The sequence below is a fragment of the Puma concolor genome, chromosome D1, assembly GCF_028749965.1.
Source record: "Puma concolor isolate L17-30 chromosome D1, mPumCon1.1.hap2, whole genome shotgun sequence".
In the NCBI taxonomy this organism is placed as follows: Eukaryota; Metazoa; Chordata; class Mammalia; order Carnivora; family Felidae; genus Puma; species Puma concolor.
The window spans coordinates 105,147,261-105,174,436 of NC_141676.1; the positions used below are offsets into that span (position 1 = coordinate 105,147,261).

Sequence of the window (27,176 nt, forward strand, 5' to 3'; positions counted from 1 at the left end):
ACAGGGCCCCCCCCACCTTTAGCTTCTCCCTCCCCATGACACACACACACACACACACACACACACCACCTCAACACTTTAACCTGGCAGATGTGATCATAAATAACTAGGAAGAATCACAGTGGTCACATATAAGAAACACAGACCTCTGGTACTAGCTTGTTTGTATATATGCGCATGTGCACGTGTGCATATGTGTGTGTGTGCACGTATGTGTGGTCATGTCCCCATGGGAGCTTCTGAATCTTAAGTCAGCCTCTCAAGACTGCTTCCCCCAGGTCCACTTGAACATTTGTGGGGCTTGGGCAGGAGCATGGATGGAATATACCATATGTCTAAAGAGTTAAAAGTAACACATCAAACTAGCAGATCATTCAATTGAAAATGTCTTGCCATGACAAATATACCTCCTTAAAGATGTGGAATACCAGCTTCAAATTTAGAATCCTAGAATCCTTGGATTCTTTCCTGGGGCATGGCAGGATGGGGAGAACTGGCGTGTGGCTACCTTTTCTTCCCACCTCCTGATCCCTGCCCTCCTGCACAGGGCCTCGTAGGCAGCCAGGAGGGCATTCCTCCTGCCTAGGGCTGTGCCCACCAGTGGGGTCTGCCCTCAGGGAAAGAGGCGAATGCAGCCTTGGGGCCACTTGAATTCCAGGGTCTAGAAGGGGGCACATGGGCTCTGGGTGGGCATGTGACCTCAGCCCTGCGAGCTTCTCCTTTGAGGGAGGGTACGATCAAAAAGGTCCAGGACAGCAGGGTCAGGCCTAGGGTGAGGTTAAGTGAGGCATGGCTCTCAGGATCTCACAGGGTGGGCTGGCTCCTGCCTCATCCTGGTCCTGGCCCTATTGGACAGGGTCTTATTAAGTAAGAAGCCCAGAACGAGGCTGGCTTCTCTTTCTGGTCTCTGTGGGGACTGATATTTACTGCAGCCCATCATGTGAGACAGAGGTGAGATGACAAAAGTAGACCCCCACCCACTCTTCCAGATGCTATAAAGTGCCCCTGGCTACATTTCAGGGGGCTCCACTTTACATCAGCCACCCTCCCCCCCCCCCCCCCCCGCCCCTCATGGCAGTCCCCAGACTCATGCTCAGTGGAAAAATAGAGTGATTCATGATTCCCACTCACTGGCCCTCAGAAATTAACTGAGATAAACACAGGGACAAAACTCTAGTGAACAAATGAACTATATTCCAGAACTCTCTCACAGACAGAATTCGCTAAAACAAAGGCAAGCCAAAGCTAATTAGAAAAATGGATGTGTAGGGTCAGGGGAGGTCTGTGGGAGAGGAGCCAGGATACAATCTGTATGCATTTTGGAGAAATCTGGATTGAACTTGTTATGGACAGAATTATGTCTTCCCCAAATGCATGTGTCGAAACCCCAACCCCCAATGTGACTGTATCTGGAGATAGGACCTTTGGGAGGTAATTAAGGTTGAATGAGGTCTTCACTGGTGTCCTTATAAGAAAAGGAAGAGACACCAGCGCTCTCTCTCTTTCCTCACAAGCACAGAGAAGAGGCTATATAGGAGGACACAGTCAGAAGGTGGTCATCAGCAAGCCAAGAGGGGAATTCTCACGAAAACCTGACCATGATGGCACCTTGATCTTGGACTTCCAGGCTCCAGAACTGTGAGAAATAGATTTCTGTTCTTTAAACCGTGCAGTCTGTAGTATTCTGTTAGGGCAGCCCACAGCAATTAATATACAATTAAATCACTGTAGGGACGCCTGGGTGGCTCAGTCGGTTAAGCCTCTGACTCTTGATTTCGGCTCAGGTCACGATCTCATTGTGAGATCGAGCCCCAAGACAGGCTCTGCACTAGCAGTGTGGAGCCTGCTTGGGATTCTCTCTCTCTCCCTCTCTCTCTGCCCCTTCCCGTCCTTGCACACATGTGCGTGTGTGCTGTCCCTCACTCTCAAAAGAAACAAACTTAAAAAAATAAAAGAGAATCACTGTTGAAGATGCTCATAAAACAGGAGAATAAATAGAAGAGGACGTCCAGGGTATTGCAGCCTGAGGCTGGAGCCCGTGGTTTGGGTTTCCATCACATGATGCATGGGAGGCATTTAGGGGAGGCCAGGTCCAGGACCCCTGGAGCTTGGGTTCCTAACTGGCCTTCATCCCTTGTGATTGAGCCCAGCTGTCTCTGACTTTGCGAAGTTACTATTTTCTCCTCTATGTAACGGGACTAATAACATATGTTCTACATAACTCACAGAGTAGATGGGGAGACCAAGTCAAATGAAATAACCAGAAGGCCTCGGAGATTGTGTGGAGCTAGGCAAAAGTAACAGGTTATTGCTTCTAATCTGTATTGGTACATCTGCCACTTGTCACATTTATTGTCACCATTTATTGAATGTCTCCTTGCTATCGTGCCCCATCTTGAGCCTGGAATACCCAGAACTGAATAGAAGAATAGCACTGTCTTCGAGGGGTTCATGGGCTAGTTGCAGGCAAACACTAAAACACGGCTATTATTATTTGCTGAAAGAGCACAAACATGAAATATTTTGAAAGAGTTTGCTACAATTACTGTACAACCATTTACAGATAGTTGCTTGTTGCCAAGAAAGAACTGATGTGGCAAATGTAGAAATTTCCCACCTACTATCAGCATGTAAGGTTTTAAGAAAACCAATGGAGGCAAATGGTGTTTCGATCATAACCTCAGAAATGTGGTTTCCATACCAACGTATTTGTGCAGAATAAAAAGCCCAAAACAAAATGCTGCCTCTGATTCACAATAAGGCGAGCCTTAGTTGAATCATGTTTTTAGTAGAAAAGACTAAGCCCCCAGCCCCCACAGTGCCTTGCCAAATTGTCTGTGCTCCCATACACATACGTGCAAGCACACAATGGGAGGTAAACTGGGGCCCTTAGAGGGATCAGATCAGGCTCTCTGTGGAATCCTGGGTTCTAACCCTGGCCTATCACTTTACATGTCTGGGTCTCAGTTTCCTTGTCTGTATAGGAGGAGTGATTCTGTCTCATTACTTTTATTGTCATGGAACTGAAATTACACCAAAGGTACTAGTATCTTGAAAGAGCAAGTAACAGAGTAGTCACATAGGTAGTCCAGCCACAGCTTAATCTGGAAGGTCTTTTATGTTCCTAGGAGGTGAGCAGTGTGGCATGAGAAGCCGTGTTTAGTTTTGTGAGGATGATCACTGTGGAGGATCGGGTCCTCCCCAATCTGTCCTGCTAACCTCTGACCATCCCTTCCTCCCTCCCTCTGTCCTCCCTTTTCCTGTCTCCTCTTTCCTCCTTCCCTCCCTTTCCCCTCCATACTCATTCCCTTCATTTTTATTGAATGCTTGTCATGTACCAGAATGTGGAGATAAGTATCTCACTATTTCAGCAGAAACTCATAATCATGTGGGGGAGATTAGAGATGTGCACCAATCATTTCAATAAGGGCCAGGTGCAAGGTGCTTCATTCTGGAGCATGAATAAGGTGTGTGGCTGGGTAAGGAGACTGCTTGAGCTGGGCCTTGACTGATGAATGTCAGCAATGAGCTGGGGCAGGGGCGTGGATATGGCCAGGAGGGGAAGAGAGAACAAGGCCATTTGGGACCAAGGGAACAGCATGAAACACCTGATATTTCCTGGGAAGCAAGTAGTTTTGTGATTGTGGACCTAGAACAGGGTCTGACACCTGTGAATAAGTGGCAGCCAAGCCAAGAAGTCCTCCTTTGTCTGATGAGAAGTGTGGGGGGAGCTTCTGAGACCGTTAAAGCAGGAGAGAGTCACAGTTGTGTATAATGGAGAGATTACCCTGGAGGAGATACGTAGGTGGGCTTTGAGGGGAACTGCGGCATACTAATATAACCGTTAGTGTAGGGCCTCAAACTCCTTTTAAAGATAAAATCTTTATTTGGAGCCCTTAAATATTTGAGACAAAGCAGTGTTTTATTAGCATGCGTTCATTTTATAATTCCACATTGCCGATACCTATGTAGGATAAAATCAGTCAGTGTGAACAGTGATGCCATTTTGATGAGCATCAGCAGTTGAAGTCAGGAACCATGCATCAAATTACAGAGTTATATTCATTTCACGACCCAGCTTAATTCCAGATTTTGGTTTCAGTTGCATAGCACCAAGGAATCCTGACTTAACACAGTTAAGTCATTGCTAATAGCAATGGGGTTTGCACAGCTTGACTTTTAGTCTCAGGGCATGCTTTAATTAAAAGAGGAAAACTTCATTCAGAGGTCTGTATAAAAATGAGTTAATCTCGTATCCTAAGTTAATGGGGTGGTGGTCTCCAAGTACCAAAATTGGGCATGTTACACATTTTCGTAATGGTCTAGATGGCTAAAATATGTTTTAAACGAAATGTAAATCAAATATTTGAGAACCCCTATGCCACTTGCAGAAGGTGAAGACATGAGTGAAGGGTATTATGTGGTTTGTTTGTGTTGATCCTGCCATGGCCGAAGTTGGGCAATTAGGGTTACGTTAATACATGCTTCTTCAGTTGGATGTTGATGGGGACTTCTCTCAAAACTGGCAGGAGCAGTGCAGTGGGGTAGCTACATTGGGTTCATCTTCCCTATAGACAGTGTGTGGCACTTCTATAATCTTGGTACCTTTGTGACCTATGATTTGTGGGAGTTGGGAGAACCCAAGCAAAACATCAGGATATTGAGAGACCTTATATTCATTTGCAAACTTCTACCTGTGTATGCTCAGGGAACTCACCAAGTACAAAAGCACCCCCCTCTACCCTCCAAGAGGAAACTGATAACAAATCCTTTTACTGAATACCTGCTATGTGCTGCGCACTGTTTTATGCAGTTTATATGTACCAACACTGTTAACATTTGCAGCAGTCCTATGAGATGATTGCTCTTATTTTCTCCATTTTAAAGACGAGGAAATTGAGGCACAAAGAGGTTAAGCGTCTTGCCCAAGATCACACAGTTAGGAAGTGACAGAGCTGGGATTTGAATCCATAGCCTGGAGCCTGCGTACCTAATCACTATGCTGTCTTGTGCCTCTTCAAGGTAAGAATTTACATTAGACCTCTGAGGTCACATATCTTTTCATTGGAATGAGCATTGCATTTGTCCCTTAATTTTCCCCAGGAATATCCTCAGTGCCAGTCATAGCACGTAGGTTCTTCTGCTGATGTTGAGGATGGGCTTTCAGTGGAAATTGTGCAATGGGCAGTGTAGGTGGGGAAAGGGACTTCACACACATGTGAACTTTTTGGAAAAGTATTCTTTGGAGGTGGGTTTGGGCCCTCCATGGTCTGGATTCATGATGCTAATATGAAGCATCAGGTATCGTGAAGTCAGGAAATAATGCTAGGGGGTCTGTGAGCCACACAGCCTCTGTTTCTCTGTCAACTGCAGGATCCAAGGTACCAAGAGGGTGGGACAGACCCAGTACAGAGAGGGTGGTGGGAAGCTGAGGCTTGGGGTGACCTGTGTTCCCGGCTCCCAGGTCTGCCTCAGATCCACCCTTTTCTGGCATTGGTCCTTCCAAGTGAAGAGAAGCAGCCGGTTAAGCCTGCACTGAATGTAGGAGGTTGGAAAGCTTAAGAGGAGACTGTAATGAGGGTAAGTTGGCAAAGCAGCTAAATTGATAGGAAACAGCAGGGTGGGATCAGCCATCGCAAAACCAGTCTATTAAGAGAAGGTCCCAAGAGGCCAGGATGGCTTTTTCTCCAGAATAAATGCTGAGCTGAGCAGACTGAATAAATGAAGGCACATCAGTCAGGGCTGCACGGATGGGCAGGAGCAGCACCCTCTAGAGTCAGGTCATGGTCAGGGTGGCCTCTGACCTGTTTGCCGGATCTCAAAGTTGAAGTTGGAAAGAGTTTATTTCAGCATCAACAAAAGGAATCTCCTGTTGGGAGAGCTTGTAATCTGTGGTGTGAGCACCAGGGAATGGATATACCATCAAGGAAGGATTTAATGAGTTCTTGGAGTGTGCAGAGCAGAAGGCCTGGGGAGGGGTATAGAGAGGTTCAGGGAAGCTGCTTGACCTTGTGGAATGGCCACCGGGAAGTTCAGCCTCCCCGGGCTCCTGGTGGCACTGTGCAGCCAAGTGAACACAGGCCATGATTGCTACCTGACCTTCAAGGGCCTCTGCTCAGGTATCCGTGGGCTGTCCCCACCCCCGGGTTAGTCTGAGCACCGTGCTCAGAGATCTCACAGCCCTGCTCACAGCCCACAAACCTCAGGGTGTCAACTCCTGGGGATCACACCAAGCTCAGGTCTCTCCGTGAGCAGGGAGCTGGTTCCAACGCAACCACAGCTCTGAGAACAAGTGTGTGGTCTCTTTCCATGTGGCCAAACCACTGCTCCTGGCTGAAAAGAGCAGGGAGGGAACCATTGCTTGTGGGACACCGCCTTTGTATCAAGTACTGAGCCATGCTAAGTACCTTGGTTCACAGAATCTGTACAAAACTGCTTCGAGGAGGTAGCCTGTTCTTTGTGTAAACGAAACTGAGGCTCAGCTATGTTAACACACACAAGTTCACACACCTGGAGAAGGTGGGGATGGGGTTCAAGTACACATTTTTTTGGGTTCCAAAAATCTGTGGTCTTTGCACTAGCCCTGCCTCCTGAGCAAAAGACAAGAAACTCACCGCTTTCAGTGACGCCCAGGAGTGGCCGCCATGGTGTCTCCCGGCAGGGCTCGAACCAAAATGTTCCCCATGGGACTCGCAGGCTCTCAGCTTTTGCCCTTGGGCAAGTTATTTGACTTTTTTTGAGCCTCAGTGTCCAACTCGGGTACGACAGAAATAATATGCTCCCCTTCCCCTTGGAGGGTTGTGAGATAGATGAAAGCAAGTATGCAGAAGCCATCGTCACGGTCAAGGACACATTTGGTGATAGAACAATCAGCACTGAAGTGTCCAGTGAGTTCACTCTCCTCTTCCCCATTATGTGCCCCTGGGGATCTCTGGCACAGCACTGATCTCCAAACATTCTGGGCTTGAACGGATGAAGATCTCACTGTTCAGCCAAGAAGTCATTTATAATTCCTCTCGGGGTCTGGTCACTGTGGGGCAGAATGGGGGGAAAATCCATCTAAAGGCAAAACTTTCTTTTGTGCTGGCACCAGAAAGGAAGTAAGTCATCTTTTGATTCGAGGCCTGGGTAGCCAGCCAAGTCCAGGGAAGGGTGGAAGATGCCCAGGCCGGAGGGGAGGGCAGGCCCGGAGTCGTTACCTGGGATGAGGATGGTGGCTCCTGCCAGAACCCCAGGCGCTTCAGGTCCTTTAAGACTTGGGTGGGAGCAGAAGGGCAGTGCTGGTAAATGCGAGAGGGCACTTCCGGGAAGGCCTACGGGGCTCGGCTTAGCTCTGCAATGGAGGCCGGGTGGTTTTGGGGCCCTGGCTCCCCAGCTGTCCCATTTCTGTCCTCCTTGCAGGACCCCGCTGACATTGCCCCTCTCTTCAAACACTTCCTGCTCTGAAGATCCCTCATGCATCCTTAGAACATCCCTCTCCTGCCACCTGTCTCTCAGGCCTGTTCCTCACTGCCTGTCAGGGATAGGACACCATCCGATCAGGCCCTCCCACACCCACCTTGGGTGCCTTCAGAGACAGAAATGCTTCTCCTATGCTGCTTGTCTCTTCCGTGAGCATCCACTGAACATCTGCTGTGTGCCAGGCACATGGGAGCGGGCTACATGAATTGGCACTTGTGCTAATCATACCTTTTTATTTTCTGATGCTTTGATGCCTTAGGCCTCAGTGACTCTGGAGGGACTGGCCCTCCCAGGGCTCGCTAGTTCTTATGGAGAGTAAAGGACTCCCCTGCAAGGGCACCTTCCATATGCAGACCAACCAGTCCAGAGCCCAGACTCCCAGGCACCTGCTTTATTGGGCTCTCAGGGGGCCACTAATCACCCCTGGGTTGGGCGCCAGGCAGCTAGGGCAGCCCCTATACCCAGCTCAGTGAATGGAATCATCCTGCAGCCAGCGCCTAAGCCAGAAACCCAGGGTTATCCCTGGTCCTCCCTCATCAATCCACACAGAGTTCCGTGAACCCGGCCTCCTCCACATCGTCTTCCTCTTCTTCCTCCTCCATGCCCCTTCCTTCACACTCTCAGCATCTCCCCTCAGGCTTTCGGCTCCAGTCCTCCACACCTGGTCCTCCCACTGCATCATCACCACACTGTGACTTTTCCAGATGTACACGGTGCCATCTCAGGTCTGTCTGCGGCTGTCCAGCATCCTCAGGATGGTGTCGGAACCCCTGGGTCGGGCACACACACCCTCTAGCAGAATGCAGGTCCACCTTCTTCCCTCACTCCATCTCTTGACCCTTTGAGATTCCCAGCACCCCAGGGTGCTCCTTCTATGGGGCAGGAGGATGGGATTCACAAAGAAACTGCAGTCATCACTGGTTCACACTGGATGTGTGTTAGAGTTGCCATGGCAATCACCCTAAAAATACCAACCCATTCCAGAAATTCTGATTCAGTTGCTCCCAGGCTCAGGGTCAGACTTAAAAAAATTTTTTTTGAAAGTTCTCTTATTGATTCTGATGTTGAGGATCAATAAACTCTGTGGTCAAAGCTGCTGAAGGCTGAGGAATGAGCTGGCTTTGCACCAAGGCCTACCATTGAGGTAGGAGTACAGGTAGAACCATCTCAGAATTGACCAAGTCAGTCCTGAACATTCTAGTCCCAGATTAAGGGGATAAGAGACATAACCTGGGGGAAGACGATCACTCTTCTACTTCTACAATATTGAGTTTATGTTGAAGTCAGCACAGTGTAGCTCTAATCAGCTGGAAAACTAAAGTGGGAACCTAAAATGCTAAGATAAGTCTGGATCTAGGATATTCTGGATTCCTCCAGTCACTGAAGTGGCTCAAGTTTACTGCCCTTAGCACATGCAATACTCCCCTCTGTCTCCTTCCTCCACACTTCCACCCCAAACCAGTGATGGGGATGCAGATTCCTGTGACCAGAAGTGAGGCCTCCTCAGTCCTGGCCACATGCAGGGCTCATGAAACGTGAATGTTTCTCTTCATCAAGTTCTGTGTACATGTGTTTCTCTAATTCTACTTGGGCTTCTCCTTCCTGGGTCCATAGACCTCTCTCAGCTCACAGACCTGTAGTTCTTTAGCATGTATCCGAATCACCTGGAGGGATTGTTAAATGCAGACTGTTAGGCCCCACCACCAGAGTTTCTGATTCTGTAGGATTAGGGTGCGTCTCGAGAACTTGTATTTCTAGCAAATTCCTGCGTGGTGCTGATGCTGCTGGTCCTGGCAGCATGTTTTGAGAATTTCTGCTTGAAAGGACAGGCCCTCTTTGGTCTGGATTCTCTGGGTATTAACCCAACTTAGGGAGAACCAAACCCTGGAATATTCCTGGAAATAAAAGATATAAAGCTGTGCACTGCCCTCTCCTCATGGAAACTGTAGCAGACATTTTCCAGGTTTCTTTAGCATCAACTTTAACCACCACAAAATGCAATCCTTGTCCTCCTGACTGTTTCTTTTCTCCTGCTTCTCAGCCTTTTCCTCTTTTCTGGCTCTCATTTTCATCTTTTCAAACATTCCAGGCTGTTTTATGACTTGGCTGTGCCATCACATATGCTGAGTTCTGAGCCCGGAATTTCCTTCCCTTCTCTCTGTCTGCCTGTTTTATTTGCCTCTTTTGGTTTGAAGGAACAGGTACTCTCTCAAATTACTTCATTTTATAGGAACTTTATTTTAAATATCCCAAGAGAGGCAGACCAGATCTCAGGAAGAGCAGGAGCAGATGGGCGGTTCTGATTTCAAGGTGTCTGAAGGGATATCAGCCACAGAAATTTGTGTGCATTTCCTCTAATGTTTGGCCACTAAGTGACTCAGCAACTCTGGGCATCTGCTCTTAACTCTGCTCTCTTCCAACTAATATATGCTTCCCCAATATGTTTTGGTTTTTTTTTTCCATCCAGTTTATAGCTTCTGCTTGCTCTTCCTCATCTTATGTAGTTTCTGTTTCCTTATAACTATGGCTTGAGCCATGGCTCAAATTCTGCCTCATTGACAATCTTTCAGATAGGGCTACTGGGAGGGTGTTCAGGGCCCTTGTGTATGTAAACAATTTAAAGCACTTATAACAATGGTGGAAGAGGGTCCTCCAAAAATCTTCTTCATTAAAACAATGAGAACACTGGCAAAAATAGTCAAAATCAACTTTCCTAGAATGCTGGAATTTGACCACAATATACAACAATTTGAGGATCATTTACTCAAGAAATGGCCAAATGTCAGCAAGAACATCATGTTTTCATAGTATTTTAGCTTGCCCTATTCCCATTCCCCTCTCCCTTGCTCCACAGCAACCTTGGAAACGAGCAGCCTCACAACTATGGTTTATGTGAAAATTAGCAGCTTAATAGCTGCCAAAAAGGGAAGAATAGGCTTGGACTCTCCAAAAAACCCTATACTCAGAGAAGAGCTTTATTTGAGTTGTATGGATGCTCCCTGGAAGAGAGCCATTCTCAAGGCTTGCCTTTGTTTGACCCAACTCAGGGCTCAGACATGTAGGACACCATCAAGTTACCAACATATAAATAATGGGAGTCCCAGAAGGAAAGGAGTTAGAGAAAAGGACAGAGAGAAAATCTGAAGGAATACTGGCTAAAAACTTAACAAATTTGATTAAAAACACTAATGTATACATACAAAAGCTTGACAAACTCCAAGGAAGACAAACTCAAAGAGATTCACTCCAAGACACATTATAGTCAAAATAACAAAAGCCAAAGGCAGAGAATTTTGAAAGCAGCAAGAGAGAAGTAACTCATCATTTACAAAGGATCCTCCAATAAAAAAAGAATAAATAAATAAAAATACAAAGGATCCTCCACGAGGTTAACAGCTGACTTCTCATGAGAACCCATGGAGGCCAGGAGGAAGTGGGATTACATGTTCAAAGTTCTGATAGAAAGACTGTCAACCAAGAAGTTTATATCCAGCAAAAGTATCCTTAAAAAAAAAATGAAGGTGAATTTAAGACATTCCTAATTAAATCTTGTTTTGACTTTTTCGGACACTTTAGAATATGATTCCTTTCAATGTTGACTCCACTGTAGTACTCTATACACTGCCATCTGCAGGGAGGATAGATGAAGGACACACAGGTGGAGGAAGAAGGAAAGTCCCTTGTTTTAGACAGTTAAAGACTAACCTGGAAGAATATGATGCCATCACATCTATTGGAATCAAGAGAAGACATTGATCATAAGGGCCTATTGGCATTGTGGAACCATGATCTCTAAAGCCCTTGGAGGAGATGGCCTGACCATCCCCAGAGGATCATCTGACATGTGGCATGGAGCCCACAGAAAGCAGAAGTACTACAGATGGTGGGGGAGCATGGGTGTTTCCACTGTCCTTGAGTGCTGTAGACTGAAGGGAGCACCATGGATGAACACCTGATACATGAGCCCAAAGATTGATAGTGAACCTTTGGTAGCCCAAAGTCCTGAATTCATCTTGTGTCTGACATGAGTGAGTGTCACCAAAAGAAATGTGACAATACCATCCTGGTTTCCTGACCTTGTGTAATCCCTTGAAAGAAATACTTTGCATTGGCCAGCAGAAGCAATCCCCTTGCCAAGCTGCCCTCCTAGAATCAGGACCCACCTATGAGGGCCTGTGACAACCACATTGCTGTGAGCCCCAGGGCTCTCAGGGAATCTGGTTAATCCCACATATGAGGTAGAGGGTCTGTGAGCTCCCCAAAGGAAAGAAATAAAACAGGGCCTTTGCAGGTCCTCATCCAGGCTTGGGGTGCCCCTTCTAGATGATACTGATAGTCTCCTTCGTCACAGGTATTAGGCATCGGAGAGAAAGTACTGGCCTCCCCTGAGGTGGGAGACCAATCCAGGACAGGGTCCCTGCTGGTTCTGATCTAAGGGTGTTACCTTCTCAAGTTCACTTTTCCCTACTAGCCACCTGGTTGGTTAAGTGTTTCTTGGTTTAGAAAATTTCTGAGAGGGAATCTGATTCCCTAGCTGATCATTTTTGCTCTAGGCCAGTAGTACTCAGGGTATTGTCTGAGGACCCCTGGGGTCTGAGACTCCTTCAGGATATCTGTATGGTTAAAACTCTTTTCATGATAATACTAAGATTTCATTTGCCCCTTTCTTAGTGTTGACACTTCGAAAACGATGGTGGGCAAAACTGCTGGTGCCTTGGCACAGATGAAGGCAATGCCACCAAACTGTTCTAGTGGTTTTCCACCATATTTTTCACTACCACGGACATTTAAAAAAATCTAGTTTCACTAAAGAGTATATTTGATGAGGCAATAGAGTACTAGTTTTATTAAATCTTGGCTTTTGAGACAAGACATGCATGTTTTTTTTTAAGTCTGTGTGGAGCCCCCCTACAGCCCTTCTGCTGCATACTGAAATACAGAGGATGTCTTTAGGAAAAGCACTCATATGACCGAGTTGCAAGCTGAACTAGCCACTTTTTCCCTAGAATGTCATTTTACTTGTGAGATATATTGATAGAAAAACTATGATTATTCAGATTTGATATTTTGCAGACATTTAAAAATGAACAGAGGGAGTCTGCCAGTTCAAGGAAAACAACTGATGGGTTGACAACGATGGCATTTGAAGTTTCAAGTGAACAGTAGGGTTTTGGAAAGCTTGTACCCACCAGGATCTGGATAGCTTCCCACTTCTTCAAGACTTTCTGATACTGGTGGTGATATTAATGAATGTGTGCAGATAGAGGGGAAGATCAAACATTCTGATTCCGGCTTGCTAGGAATTATAGAAAGCAGTCTCAGGGAAGGGGCTGGAAGTCAGACTCTGAGAGCCCCAATAGGTAGGGCTCTGGGGTGGACATTGCCTGAGTTGACACTGGTGGTCTGTATCCTTTGTGGGGGCATGTGGCCCACTTCCTCATGTGGACTGAGAGTTTCTCTAGAAGTTTACTTGTATCATCAAACAACTCTAGAGCTCCTATGGCAAAGGCTTAGGAGAGGGTGGCACTTGAGGCTGGGCTCAACTCCCTCCCCTTAAGCTTACTACACTTGTCTTGAAGGCTCTAGGCATCCTGGGAAGTGACCTCTGAGACCCAAAGGGGAGAAGGGGGTTTGGATGGGCCCACTTAACCCTGACCATAACAATGCTAAAAATAAATGGCTCAGTATCTCAAGCTCTGCCTAGAAGTGGGCTAGACAGCTCCAGTCTTCTATAGCATATCAGATACTGTGTTTTTCAGAAATTCCAACTGAATCCTGAGTATTGCTGCACAAACACTTTGAGCCAAAATGCAAGGGAAGACAAACAAGTCTGAAGCCCTTGCAGAATGACTGAAACCAATGGAGCAAGAGGGAGAGAGCTGGAAAAACATCAAAGCAAAGCCAGTTTTCTTCCAGAGACTCCAGGCTAGTTACAAATGCAGTAATCAAATATCTGGAGGAGCAGAGGATTTGTCCTGGGCTAGGGTTGTGGTGAAAGGTCCCCTCTGATAGAGATGCTCATGTTTATCACTTTTCTACATGTTTCTGCCACTAAGGAGGTGATGCATAGCGTAGGCTGGTGGTCACAACCCCCATACCCACACTAGTCCCACAGAGGTGGCTGTGGTGTATGTGGAGGCGGGTGGGGAGATTGGAGTTGGGCATGGAGGGATTTTAGCTGAAACAGACATGCTGGTCCTGGGTGCTCTGAAATCTTTAAGGGAAATCTTTCACTTGTAAATAGGTTTTATTTGTCTCTGTATATTCAGTCTAGTGCTGGCCAGCACAGACAGCTGGTGCTTGGTAAATACTTGGGGCATTGTACTGTGAATTGCTTTGTAGGAATAATATAAATGGGATAAAACAGTCATCATGGGGCCAGCAGCAGAGGAGGCTGGAATTTCCCTAGTGGGCTTATAGAGGAAGGTGAAGCTGTTGGAGGAAAAAAGGTGGGGGCTGGCAGAATGGGAGCATGAGGGCTGACAAAGGAGAGCAGGGAGAGGGCTGGAAGATCTCTGATGGAGGTAAAAATGCCGGGGTGGATGGATGTCTTGGCAGGTCTTCTGTTGGCTGGAAGGAGAAGTAGAGAGACCAGTTTCCAGGCCTAGGCTCCCTTGCCTGCCAAGCCCCTGATCAGAGGCATTAGAAACTAGAGTGGAGATTGCACACTAAGATGGCAATTTTGCCAGCAGGGCCCTTCGGCAAACCACGGTTCTACAGACTTTTCTCAGCAAACCTCCCCAAATATTTCCCATGTCCTAACATTCACCAACCGTATGGCCCCCCAGTACTCATAGCTGTAGGTCTCTCACCTTTATCCATTCATATGATACTTACTCATTAATTAATCAATTAAAAAAATATTTATTGGGGCACCTGGATGGATCAGTCAGTTGAGCATTGGACTGGCTCAGGTTATGATCTCACAGTTCGTGAGTTTGCACCCTGCATTGGGCTCATTGCTGTTGGCACAGAGCCCCTTTGGATCCTCTGTTCCCCCCACCCCACCCCGCCCTGTATCCTACTTGCATTCTCTCTCTTGCTCAAAAATAAATAAACATTAAAAAAAACACATTTATTAAGTGCATCCTGTGTGCCAGGCACATGCTAGGTACAAAGGTTAAAATAGCACAGCCATTCTCTAAGTGTGGTCTCTGTGCCAGCCGCATCCGCACCATCTGGTGTGTTAGTTACCTATGGATGCCTAACAAATGATTCCAAAACTTAGTGGCCTAAATCAATAATAACCATCTCTTATCCCTCCTAGTTTCTGGAGCTTCTGGCTTAGGATCTCTCATGGAGCTGCTGGGAGTGCAGTCAGGAGACTTGAAGTAGTACTGGAGGACCTGCCTCCGAGGTGGCCCATTCACATCGCTGGCACGTTGGTGTTGGTTGCTGGCTGGAGGCTTCAGTTCCAACCCCTGTGCACCTCTCCTCAGCGTTGCTTGAGTGTCCTCACAACATGGTGGCTGGAGCAGCCTAAGAGAAAAAGCGACGAGCTGCAATTTCTTTTGTAATCTCATCTCAGAAGCCACACACCTTCACTCCCACAATAGCCCGTTGGTCCCACAAGTCAGATCTACTCAGTGTGGGAGGAAAGCCCACAGGGGATTGACCAGGAAGCAAGCATCAGGAGGGCCATTTGTGAGACTGGGAACTTGTTTGCATAACCCCTCCCGGTGCCTCAGATGCATGCTACAGTCTGAGAACCACTGCAGTGAGATACGAAATCTTCTCTGCTCTTAAGCTGCTCTTGGCTTAGCTGATGTTACTGAACAATCATGACGCAGTGTTGTAACAAGGCCATGGGGAAGTCAGGGATGTGTTCCCAGCCCAGCATGCCAGGTCCTCCTTAACCTGAGCTCCTCTGCCCCCACCTCTCATTCCTCATTCATTCCCCTCCTACTTGGGCCCTCTGCTGTAGTCTGGTCTCTTCCCATCCCCGTTCCCTCATGTTGTGCTTACTCTCTCTTCTGTGGAATGAGCTGTTACTGGATGTGACGGCATCTGGCATGGTGCCAGACACATAACAATCGCTCCATAAATGCATCCTTGCTTTCCTTTCCCTGTTCTGGATTTCACATTGGGAAGACCCAGCTCCTGCACCCTTCACTTAAGCAGATTCTAAGCTTTCTTAAGGCCCTCCACTTCCATGAAGCGTCTCAGACACTGTTTACCCTAGTTTCTCCCTTCCCTGAGTCTCTGAGCACTTAGCATGTGACTCATACAGCCCAGTCCTTGAGTCCACTGATGCATTTGGTCCTGTATTTTTCCCCTAAAATTCCCCATTTGTGACCATCTTTGCAGCTCTTGTGACTATCTGAGATTGCTTTATTATTCTGTGTTCTTGCCCCTTCCTATCATCACCACCTATGTGGCAGCGCCTACCTCCACCACTAGGCTTAGGTCACCTCCCCCCTCCCCCACCACTCCCCCAAGCAGGCTCCTGTGAGAGAATAGCCTCCAAGTTTGGTTTGTCTTAGCTAATGAGCTCTGGCAATGTGCATGGCCCCAAGGTAGGTCCTGGGCTGTGGGGGGGGGGGGGTTCTCTTTTAAATGCTAATACCTGTGGAACAACTCTGGGCAGACAAGGCTCCTCACGTGGCAGAAAGAGTACAGGGCGCCAGGCCTACTGGCTTCCCGGCTTCTCTGGCTACCTGGTAATCCTGGGCAGGTCCTCCTCACTGGCTCAAACTCCAGTTTTCCATCTGTGAAATGGTGCTCATAGCCACCTACATCTGAAAGGTAATAAATACCTAAGTGAAGGACGGATATGATAGAATTAAACTATAATGTTGTGAGGAAATGAATGCTGACGCTTGAAGGTTATCGGTTATTTAACACTTATTTAATACGTGCTTACTGCACACCAGGACCTGTATCAGGCTCTGGATATAAAATGATGAGGGTCCTTCACTTGTCACTTGAGACTTTGCAATGGTTATCAGGGAGAACGAGGCAGAGTGAAGAAGGAGTGGACTGTGTGTGAGGGCAGGGGGAGGGAATGGGACCCTGAGTGGGTGGGCAGGCAGGGGCTGGGTCCACAGGTAGCTCCCAGGCCCTTCAACGTATTTTTCTCCATGGCCCCCAGCCTGTCCACTTCCACTGATGCACATTGCTCTCCTGTGTCTTCCTGGTGGACCAGGGCTTGGAAGAGAGGGCAGATGGGGTCTCCGCGGATTTTCCTGAGTTTGGTTTCATGTGGAAGAGGGCCTTTGAAGAGCCTGGCCCAGCAGTCATTATCCCTACCTTAGGGCCATCCCTCAGGCTCATCCTGCTTTTTCTCCCCCCAAATGTGACAACTGAACTGTGACTAACTTAAATATCCTCAGATTGTTTTCGTTATTAAAAGCAGGTGTCCGTTCTAATTGTGTCTAGGATGAAGTCCCCTGAACAGCTGGCTTAGTAGCAGATGTAAACTTGCTTACCAACATCCGTCTCTTCAAAAGCAGGGTAGAGGGTGGTAGTTGGGGGGCAAAGAAGAACCGGGATCCGTTTGAGCATGGCTACATCACCACATTGCCTTCTTTCTTATCAAGAACTGTGTTTGGCTCTCTTGCTAAGTGATGCTCTTGTGGTCCCTCTGGCCTGCTTGGGAAGGAAAGCAGTCATCTGCTTGTCTCTGATGATTTCTTGTTCAGGGAACATGACAGACAGGTGTAGTGGGAAGATCATCAAAGTGGAGTCAGGAGACTACACTTTGTCCCAGCCCTGTCACTAGCTGGCCAGTGGCCTTGGCCAACTCTTGGAGCCACCTGGGACCATCTGTCAGATGAGCAGGAAGAATGAGGGTGATTTCTTAAGTTCCTTCTGCCCTCTTGGTCTTGTATTATGGGAGGAGTTTCCAGATTTGTGTCATGCCCTATGATTTTATGAATTCTGCCTGGACCCCCTCAAACCTCTCTCTCCCTCTTCACAAACTAAAATTGCTTTGCATATTAGCATCACTGATGGGAGGAAGGGTTAAATATTACACAAAGCATAAGAGATGAATGTTGTAATGCTAATTCCTGGCAGCCTATATGTAATGTTTTATGTCCTATTTCTTTAAGAAAAATTCAAATGAAACATCATGAAGGCAAACTCTGGAGACTGTTCGGGCCTAGATTTCATGACTGGTCTAAATTTGGGTCTGTGTCATTGCCCCAACTTAAATGGCCACCTCTCCAGCCCAATGGTCCTATATGAGGTAATAATATTCTCTATGACAAGCCGCTGAAATGGTTCATCCTTGGTCATTAAGGAATTTAACTCCATTTCTCAAATAGCTTCTGAATTCCTATTATGTGTAAAACCTTATCAGGCATGCCGTAGGTAATGAAAAGGACAGAATACTCTTTTCCTTAGGGATGTAATTTTATATAGTGTATTTTATGCACTGATTTTCCAAGGAGATAATCATGTGTTGAACATCTCAGGGTGTTAGCATATTGCCTTCATAATAACAGCAATGACTAATTTTTTTAGTACACACAAAACTATGTGCCTGCCATCACGTTAAGCACTTTGTGGGTACTGCCTCATTAACCTTCACAACAATCCTGTTCTAGAGATGTAGGAACTGAGGCCCAGGGACTTCAGTAACTTACCAGTGTCTTAAAGCCAGTAAGACAGAACAGAGACTCAACCCAGGTCTGTCTGCCCCTAAAACCTGTGACATTTATCATATGAATAGTCTGCTCTGTGTAAAGTTGTCAGTCCAGAAATATTAGTTGAGTAATTGAGTAAGCAAAGAGTGAGAACTTGAAAGAATAAATAAATGGAAAGACTTTGGGGTAGACCCTGAGGGGCTTCAGGGAGTCACAGGCCACCTCCTTCACCTCACTGAAGGGGCCCCAGATCCTGTAGTTGGGAACTGTCTTCTGGGGTTCCTTTCCATTCTAGTCTGTGCTCTCACCTCATAAATGCCCAGCACACATTCACCCGTATCTACTTTTTTGAGTGAAGCATCTGCTTTGAGTGAACCGGGTTTTTTTGTGTTTTTTTGTTTTTTTGGTTTCGTTTTGTCTTCACTCTACCTCTTCCCCAAGCCTACTTCCAGGTAGGCTATTATGCATCCATTTTCTGGACTCAGATTCTGAGATACCCTGGGATGTGTCCTCAGAGTTATTCACTTATCTCCTTTCCAGATGCCCAGAGTGGAGACCAGTCAGAGGAGCAGGGGACAGCCTGATTTATTGCCCTCAGCCCCATCCTGGCACCCTCATCCACACTCAGAGGCTCTGCCAAGCTAAGGAGAGACCCAGGAACTGAGAGGCTCCAGCCAGGGACAGCTCTGCCATTGAGTCCTCCAAATTCATGAGGAAGGGAGAAGCCTGGCTAGATGCCTCCAGGCATCAGCCTCTGAAGATTCAATGAGGGGGGCATGCCTCTGAGGGCTGACCAGGAAGTCTGTGAACTCACCACAGACCATGCTAGAAAATCGAGGGCCTGGTCTTGGTCTTCACAGCCCTGCTTCAAGAAAGGCTGCCTTGTGCTACCTTTGTGTTCATATGGGGAGCCCAGTTTCTTCCACCCTCCTCAGCCTCTCTGCAATCTCAGCCCTGCCTCAAGAAAGGCTGAAAGACCCATTCCCCCTGAAATGCTGAGGCTGTCCTAGAGATGTTGATGGGTTTTGGAGTCGTGGGGGTCCAGAGCTGTCGGCCAAGAAAGAATTCTTGAGATGTCTTTGGAGCAAAATGGTGATTTTATTGAAGCACAGCGATAGAATGCATGGGCAGAAAGAGCTGCACTGGGGTTGTGAAGAGTGACTGGTTATGTACTGTGGAGTTGGGGGAGGTAAAGGCAAAAGGGAGGCCTCCAGAAGGATTTTCATGTGCTAAAGAGGACTCATAAGATGCCAGGGGCCTTGCTATTGTCAAACTAAGGCTGTTTTCCCTCTAGTAAGGCATTAATATTAGGACAGCAGGGGGTTCCTGGAGACCTGTTATACTCTGTATTTGCCTCAAGTATTTGTCAATGGGCTGCAGGTTATAAGGAAATTTAATTTTACTTGCCATTTCCTTCTCGCCTTTGTTTCCCTTATCACTATTGAGGGATGATGTTGGGGCTCCTGGAAACTGAGTCTATGGGTTTCTGGAGATTAGGCTGTGGACAAGATGGCCTATTTCTTATAATTTACTAAGATATTTGTAAACTGACAGAGACTCCTGTCCTGCAGGACTTTGATCTCTATCAGTTAACCATTTGTTTCCTTTCCTTTGTTCTTGTTCCGACAGGAGTGCCTGAGGGATATCACACAAGTCCCACCTGGTGGGAGGCAGGGGGGCTGTATTTGCTGGCTATCAGCTTGCCCTATGCTCCCTCATCAATGGGAAGGGCAGGAATGGGCCCAGTGCAAGCTGGAGAGCAGTGAGGAATCAGGGCACCTCTCAGAGGGTGAGTGCCTCCTGGACCTCTATAATTGTGAGTTGACCCCGCAAGCCTGACCTTCATTGCCAACTGAGGGGAGAAGGGCAAGAAGGAATGTGATTTGTTGAGAGCTTGCTACCATGTCCAGGGCTGAACGGGGACCTCCATACATGGTTCCTTTGACTATTACAATTATCTTCTGAGTTGGGTTTGACTATTCCCATCTTACAGATCAGGAAGCTGAGGCTCAGGAAGGTAAAATAATTCAACTATATTCTCACAGCAAGTGGTGGAGCTTGAATTTGAACCCAGATGTGTCTGATTTCAAAGCCCATGCTGCTCATCCCTGGGTGCTTCTCACCTGGCTCCATTCCTAATGTGGACTCCATGGTTTCCCTCCTGCTTCCTGGCAGCTTCCTGCAGCTGGCTCAGACTGGTGCTTCTAGGGTTAGAAGGTGAATCCTATGCTGTGTGTGCACGTGTGTGCTCATGTACAGCATACATGTACATTGTAGGAAGTATGGACAGGAGGAGGAAGGTCTGGGGTCTGCAGAGATGCTTCCTCCCCACCACACCTGCCCCACTTCAGGCTGTCCCCAGGCTGCCCTGGGGCTTTGGGGTGGGGGTTTGTTATGGTGTTGTAGGCTCTTGTATCTTTCCCCAAGGTGGGTAATTGCAGATGACTCACCTGTGGAACAGGATCAAAACCAACTTTATTTTACTGAATTCCCCCTTCCTCTATGTGCTAAGAAGCCTTAGGGGTGGGGGTGCGAAGGCTTTCCCAGAAAATTACACCCTGCATTTCCCTTTCTGCTGCTTCTAGGACGTCATTTAAGATGGAAATTAGAGCCCATTATTGCACATTTAATTACCCACCAAATGAATGGCATATTTAATGGAAATGGCAAAATCTTCCAACTTGTGTAAGATTTCTAGTTCATGCATCTCCAGACGTGTTGCAAAATAATTCATTAACTAGAGATGTGAGCTGTTGGGGCTGCCTCAGGGGAAAAGCAGGGCCAAGGAATGGGGCCAAGGATGTGTGAACTAATTAGCTGACATCCCTGCCCTCGGGAACTGAGGTAATGGAGAATTTGCTTCTACTGTACTTGAAGGTGCAGCCCCCATGCCTTACTAGGGGTGGGGCAGGGAGGCCAGCACTGGGGCCTCTGGGGCTGAGTGGGGAGAAGGTTGGGTGGCCCATCTCTTGTCATCTCCCCAGCCCCAGGTTCCCATAGCAACACACTGCAGCCTAGGCAATATATACAAGTAGCTGTGGGATGGGGGAGAGCTTCAGAGATGGCAGGCACAAGGGAACAATCTCTGAGGCAGTTAGTGGGGGGCAGCCTCTATCACCCCTCTCCCCCTCCAATGTTCTAGCTGTGGCCTCTCTGACTTTGGCTCGAGGCTGTTGTTATATTTTAGGGATATTTGTTCATTCACTCAACCAGCCAACATTTATGGAACATCTGCTATTTGTGGAAAATCTGTTTGTTAATTCAATCATGCAAACAGCCAACCTTCTTATTAAATACCTATTATTCATTCATTTCCTTGTTCATTCATTTGTTTTAAGCAGTGAACTAACCAGCCAACATGTATTGAATAGCTACTGATTTACTTACTCATGCAACCAATCAGTAACAAAGTGCCTACTCTTTGACCACCCATCCCTCCATCCATCCATCCATCCATCCATCCATCCATCCATCCATCCAATCAACCAACCAACCAACCCACCAACTAACCAACAACCAACCAGCAATCAATAAATTAATTCAGTATTTATTGAATATTAAAGGCGTATTCATTCATGCAGCTCACAAACATATTGAGCACCCACTATATACCAGGCATTGTGTAGACACTAGAGAAACAAAGATCAAGACACAAGTCCTGTGTTCAAGGGGCTCAGAGTGAAGTAATGATATTAAGCTAAAATTTATTCAGCACTGAATATATATGTCCAGCAATGTGCTAAATCCGCGCTTTACATATATTAACTCATTTGCTATGAAAGGTGCCGTGAAGAAACAGGCATAGAGAGGTTAAATAAATTCCTCAGTGTTACACAGTTTTTGAGTTGATAGAGTTTTGGGGTTTGAACTCAGATTTGAAAGTGTGTGCTCCTAACTATGGTGTTGTCTCCCTAGGTGGGGTAAGGGGCCAAGTATACAGTGCACAGAGGATATGTGGGGTTAGCATTTAATGGTACCTTAAAGAAGGCATAGGAGCCTGTGAGCTAGGGGAGGGAAGGAGAGACACCTTGAGCAGGACAATGTTGAGAACGAGGGAATGTAGACATACAAGATATGGTTTCTACCCTCCAGGAGCTTTTAATCAAACAGGGGAAGTGGTAGACACAGATAACTTCACTACAAGGAATAGTGAGGATGGCTGACAGGTGTAGGTGTAGGATGTGCTGAATCATACAAAAGGCACAAATGAAATTCGTAGTAATAGAAGGAAAGAAGAATCCTTTCAGCTGGAGGTGATCAGAGATATCATGATGGAAGGGACAGAGCTCAAGACCCACTCTAAATTAAGGCTGAGTGGAATCTCCTAAAACAGAGGGGGCTGGGCAGAACATTCCAGCAGGTGGACTGGCTTGAGAAGATGGGCTAGAAAACAAGTGGTGCTGGCTGATTTTCATTTCAGACTCAAGTATGTGAGCGGTGAGTGGAAGAAGAGTCTTTCCAGACTCTTTCTGTAGGTATGAAGGGACTGGGGTGTTCAGTTGGGGAGATTAGGCTTAGGTTAGTAGGGAGTAGGCAGCCACTGAAGGTTTTGAGAAGGGGAGAGTGTGAATTATTCTGTGTTTGTACCCTTGTTTGTATGTGCTAGGAGAAAGACTCCCACAAGCTGCCTTACCCACCCTCCATGATGGCTAGCTTCTGGCAAGATTCAGTCAACAAGAGCCCTGGAAGTACCTCCAACCTGTCAAGAAACATGTTCCCTCCTCTGCCCTTGCTAGTCAGAGCTGTGTCCCTCCAGAAACTGTATTTTTAGCCTTTATTGTAGGTAATTGTAGTACTCAGGTAGGCCTGGGAATCATTGACCTGTATGCTGTTTACCAATCGCTTTTTCCTTTAATCTTAGAATCCAAACCAATATTCTTAATCCATATTTTACAGTTGAGAAAACCACGGTTCAGGAAGGTTGTGATGTGTCCAATGTCACCAACTTTTAAGCAAAGTAGCTGGGCTTAAAATCCACATTTCTGACTCCAATTTAAGCTTCTTGGGAGAACCAGAACCAAGATAGAAGATCTTCGCAATAACTGAGTCCTCATAGATTTTCCTCAAACTTGTTTCCTCCAGTCTTTGCATTGCTAAATATTGCCCATCTGAACTAGTATTTGCTACACACAGTCCTCTATGGTCCCCCAGCTGATAATAACCTCATAATCTTGTGGCTGCACCTGGTTTGTATTTGCATGTCTTCTTTCTCCAGTTGTCTCTAAACTTTTAAAGACAGGCGGTATGAAATAGCATGGCTTTTGGAATCTTTGATCTCTTGTACTCCATAATCTCACTCACCCCATCACTCAACCCTTGTATCTCATTCTCTATGAGATGATGAATGGCTTCATTTATGAGATTCTAGGACATCATTCCCTGATCACTCCCCCCATCCCTTCAGGTTTATCACTCACCATTTATGGATTCTTTGTTAGTAATTGCTCAATAAATACTAGCCATTTTCTTATTAGGGTGAGTAGGAGGGAGATGAGCTAGCCAGCTAGACAGAGATAATTTCTAGGGCAAGGAAGGAGCCCCGAGGGCAGGGTATATTATATTTTGTGTCACGGGGAGCCCAGGAAAGACCATTATTGCATACCTATTCTGTGCCAGGTACTTAAAGACACTATCTGATTTAATCTTCCCAATAGTCTTATGCTTTGTGCATCTATTTTTATTTTACTGAAATAAACTAAAGTTCAGGGAGATAAAGTTAAATTCTCTATGTCCCTCTACTTTCAGTGGCAAAGCCAGGACTTGAATTCACACACATCTGTGTGACTCGGGACTCCAAGCCCTATCTGCCACAGCCATGGCCTCTGAATTAGGGGTGCTGAGATGAATAACCCAAGGCAGAGGACCACAACTAGATGACAGGGTCTCAGGCCACAAGCTATGTCCAAGGATCTCAGCTCTGTTTTCAGGTTGCTTGTGATTCCCTCTGTCCCATCGGCTCCTACCCCCCACCCTACCCCCACCCCCACCCCCCTACCAATTTCACCAGAGAAGCCCTGGGTAATGACTCAGCTGGGAGCTGTCCAGCTTCATCTTCCAGACCTATTGGGAAAGACTTCTGAAGTAGATAATGGCTTTCAAAATGTAATTTAACTTAATACACTGCTGTATTGTTACTAATGTAAGTCCCAATGTGTGTGTCTCTGAGGCAGCCAATTATAGAAACTTTGATAAAGAATATGTCTAAGCCAAGGCAACTGTTACTTTTCTGAACAAATGGGATGAGATTTAAGCCATCTGTCTAGGACTGGCATTTGAGGCCTCACTATAGTTGAGATTCCAGGCTTCCAAGAAAATGTAAGGAAGAAGGTCCTTATTATCCCCTCAAGAGTAGCACTGGAATCTGTGCTGGGCGATCCCTCTGTTCTCATGTTTTATCCCCAGCCTTTCAGCACAGCATGGTGGAAGAAGGCCACCGACATCAGCTTGGGGATTTCTGTGTGCCCATGGGCTGAATTCTTCATGTTAATAAAAAGACATCTCAGAAAACAGAAAAAAAGGACTTGTAAGAAGTATTCTTCAGTTTCAGTGATTAGAGTGGGTCTTATAACAGATTGCTGGCATCTGGGGACACTGAGTCAAGTCACAATTCAACCCTCATCTGACTGGTATACGGAGAAAGTGCTTAAAATACACACAAGTAGGGGCTCCACTTACCTTCTTTCCAGTTTCTGACATTAATCTCCCCTCCTCTTCCCTCCTACACCAAAGCTGTCACCAAGGGGTTCCACTAGGTTCCCTGCAGAGAGCCACCCTCCCTCCTCCTCTCTGTCACTCAAGCCACACTTCAACAGGCCCTGCACTCTGGAGACGAGTGTGTGATCCACTTCCTAGGAAAGTGTCCGCCTTGTCCATCTGGCTGTAGAGCCAGGCACCTTTGAGATTTCTGAGGATCATCCACTGAACCTCATAGCAACTTGCTTGAAATTCTCATTTTTTTAATATGATGACAAAAAAAAAAATCAATCTGTGTATCTGGTATTAAATTCTCTGTTTAAGAATGTCGGCTCAGGGGCACCTGGATGGCTCAGTTGGTCAAGCGTCCGACTTCGGCTCGGGTCATGATCTCACAGCTTGTGAGTTTGAGCCCCACATCGAGCTCTGTGCTGACAGCTCAGAGCCTGGAGCCTGCTTTGGATTCTCTGTCTCCCTCTCTCTCTGCCCCTAACCCATTCATATTCTGTCTCTGTCTCTCTCAAAAATAAACAAACGTTTAAAAAAAAAAAAAAAGAATGTCGGCTCGGAGGGGTCCTTCCTCTGGGACTTGGAGGTCAAGGGACTTTAGTGCTGTTGGGTGGGGGCACTTGGGGTGTGTGTGTGTGTGTGTGTGTGTGTGTGTGTGTCTGTGTGTGTTTACATGAAGTGACTAGAGCAGGTGAGGAGTATTGGGTGGATGACACAACCTTCTCTATGTCGTCAAGATGAGCACACAGAGGGGAGAGAGTCCTGGGCCTAATGGTGTAGCCTTTGCTTTGCCACTGGCCTTGTAGGATTAGGTGACCAGAAGAAGAATGAAACACCTCAGCCTTGATGGAGCCCAGCTGTGCTTTTAGGCTTGGCTGTGATATCCAAGATCTTCCCATCTGCCATCACTCCATCAGTCCATCCATTTGTCCATCTTTTCATCCTTGAGGCCAAATTAGTCAGAAACATTATCTTCAGGAGGGTCCAAACTTTAATGAAGGTTCCAAGGCTCTTCAGCCCAGCCTGTCTCCTCTCCAGCCTTTCTCTCTTGACCCTCTTCTTCATGTTCTACACCCCGTTGAAATGGCCACACTCTCACCTCCCAGCTGTGGTGCATGTTGTCTCCCCTACATCACACCTTGTCTACTCTGACTCCTCTACCGGGTTCATCTTCCACTCAGCCTTCAGGCTTGAACTGAGATGTCATTTCCTCCAGGAAGCCTGTTCTCAAATCCTCCCCATTGCCTGTTGGTGCTCCTTATCTGTGCTTCTTTAGCTTTAGAATTTACTCCATGAGGACACCTGTCACCCTATAGGGGAAGACATGAGTGTCATCTCGCGTTGGCTGGGTTGTTCATGGTCTGTGCCCCTGGTGGCTGTGGCTCAGGCTGGTTCTCTGCTTCCCTCTTGGGGCCGTCCAGGTGGCTGAAATCTCTCCCAGAGTCATCCTGGTTAGTGGACCTCCCTAAAGGGGCAGTTTCTACCCATGAATGAAATCTCACATAATTGATCTGTGGTTGGTTTGGGGCATCACAGGGGTTAGGAGGTCAGGGGTTAGGGGATGTGTGATGATTCATTTTATATGGCAACTTGACTGGGCTAAGGAATGCCCAGACAGCTGGTAAAACATTTTTTTCTGGGTGTGTCTGTGAGGATGCCTACCGGAGAGATTAGCATTTGAATTGGTAGACTGAGCGAGGAAAATTACCCTCACCGATGTGGGTGGACATCATCCCATCTGTTGAGGGCTCGAATAGAACATAAAAGGTGGAGGAAGGGTAGATTCACTCTCTTTACTTGAACTAAGACGTGAATCTTCTCCTGCCCTTGGGCATCAAGGCTCCTGGTTCTCAGGCTTTCAGACTCAGACCAGGACTTTAACTTTCAGCTCCTGATGCACAGGCCTTCAGATCTGCCCTGAATGACACCATTGGCGTTCCTACTTCTCCAGGTTGTAGGAGACTGTGGGACTTCAGGGTCTCCGTAACCACATTAACTAATTCCTAGAATAAATCTCCTCTTAAACATGTCTCTGTAGATCCTACTGGTACTGTTCCTCTGGGGAACACTGACTAATATGGGGGAGGGGAGATATATATTCTAACTTTTGTGCATTTCTAGGGACTAGTATCATGGCCAGTCTAGCCCTCTCTGAGCTCTGCATTCAGCCAGGGGAGGGAGAGTTGTCAGAGAGCGCATATTTAGATGTTCTGAAAGTCTAGTCTTCCCCGCTGGGGAAGAGTGTGAAAATGGGAAATCCCAGAGAGGAATTTGGGGTATTTATGATTGTGTGGAGGGAGGCAACCTCACTGCTCAATGGCCCATGTTTGTTGGTAAATGTACTGTTTCATTACGTGTTTCCTGGGTCCTGGAGCTTATCTCTCCCGTCCAGGTGGAATTTCAAAGCCCATTGCAACAGAGACT

The 27,176-nt window shown here is 46.8% G+C and overlaps 1 long non-coding RNA gene across 1 annotated transcript in view; it reads left to right on the forward strand.

Moving 5' to 3' along the window:
* The first annotated feature begins 5,036 nt into the window (after positions 1-5,036).
* The window catches only part of LOC147576965 (uncharacterized), a 49,640-nt gene continuing 27,500 nt past the window's right edge, over positions 5,037-27,176 (forward strand). Inside the window, exon 1 of the long non-coding RNA XR_015241346.1 lies at positions 5,037-19,839. This is a non-coding gene — a long non-coding RNA (uncharacterized LOC147576965). The remainder of the gene's footprint in view (positions 19,840-27,176) is intronic.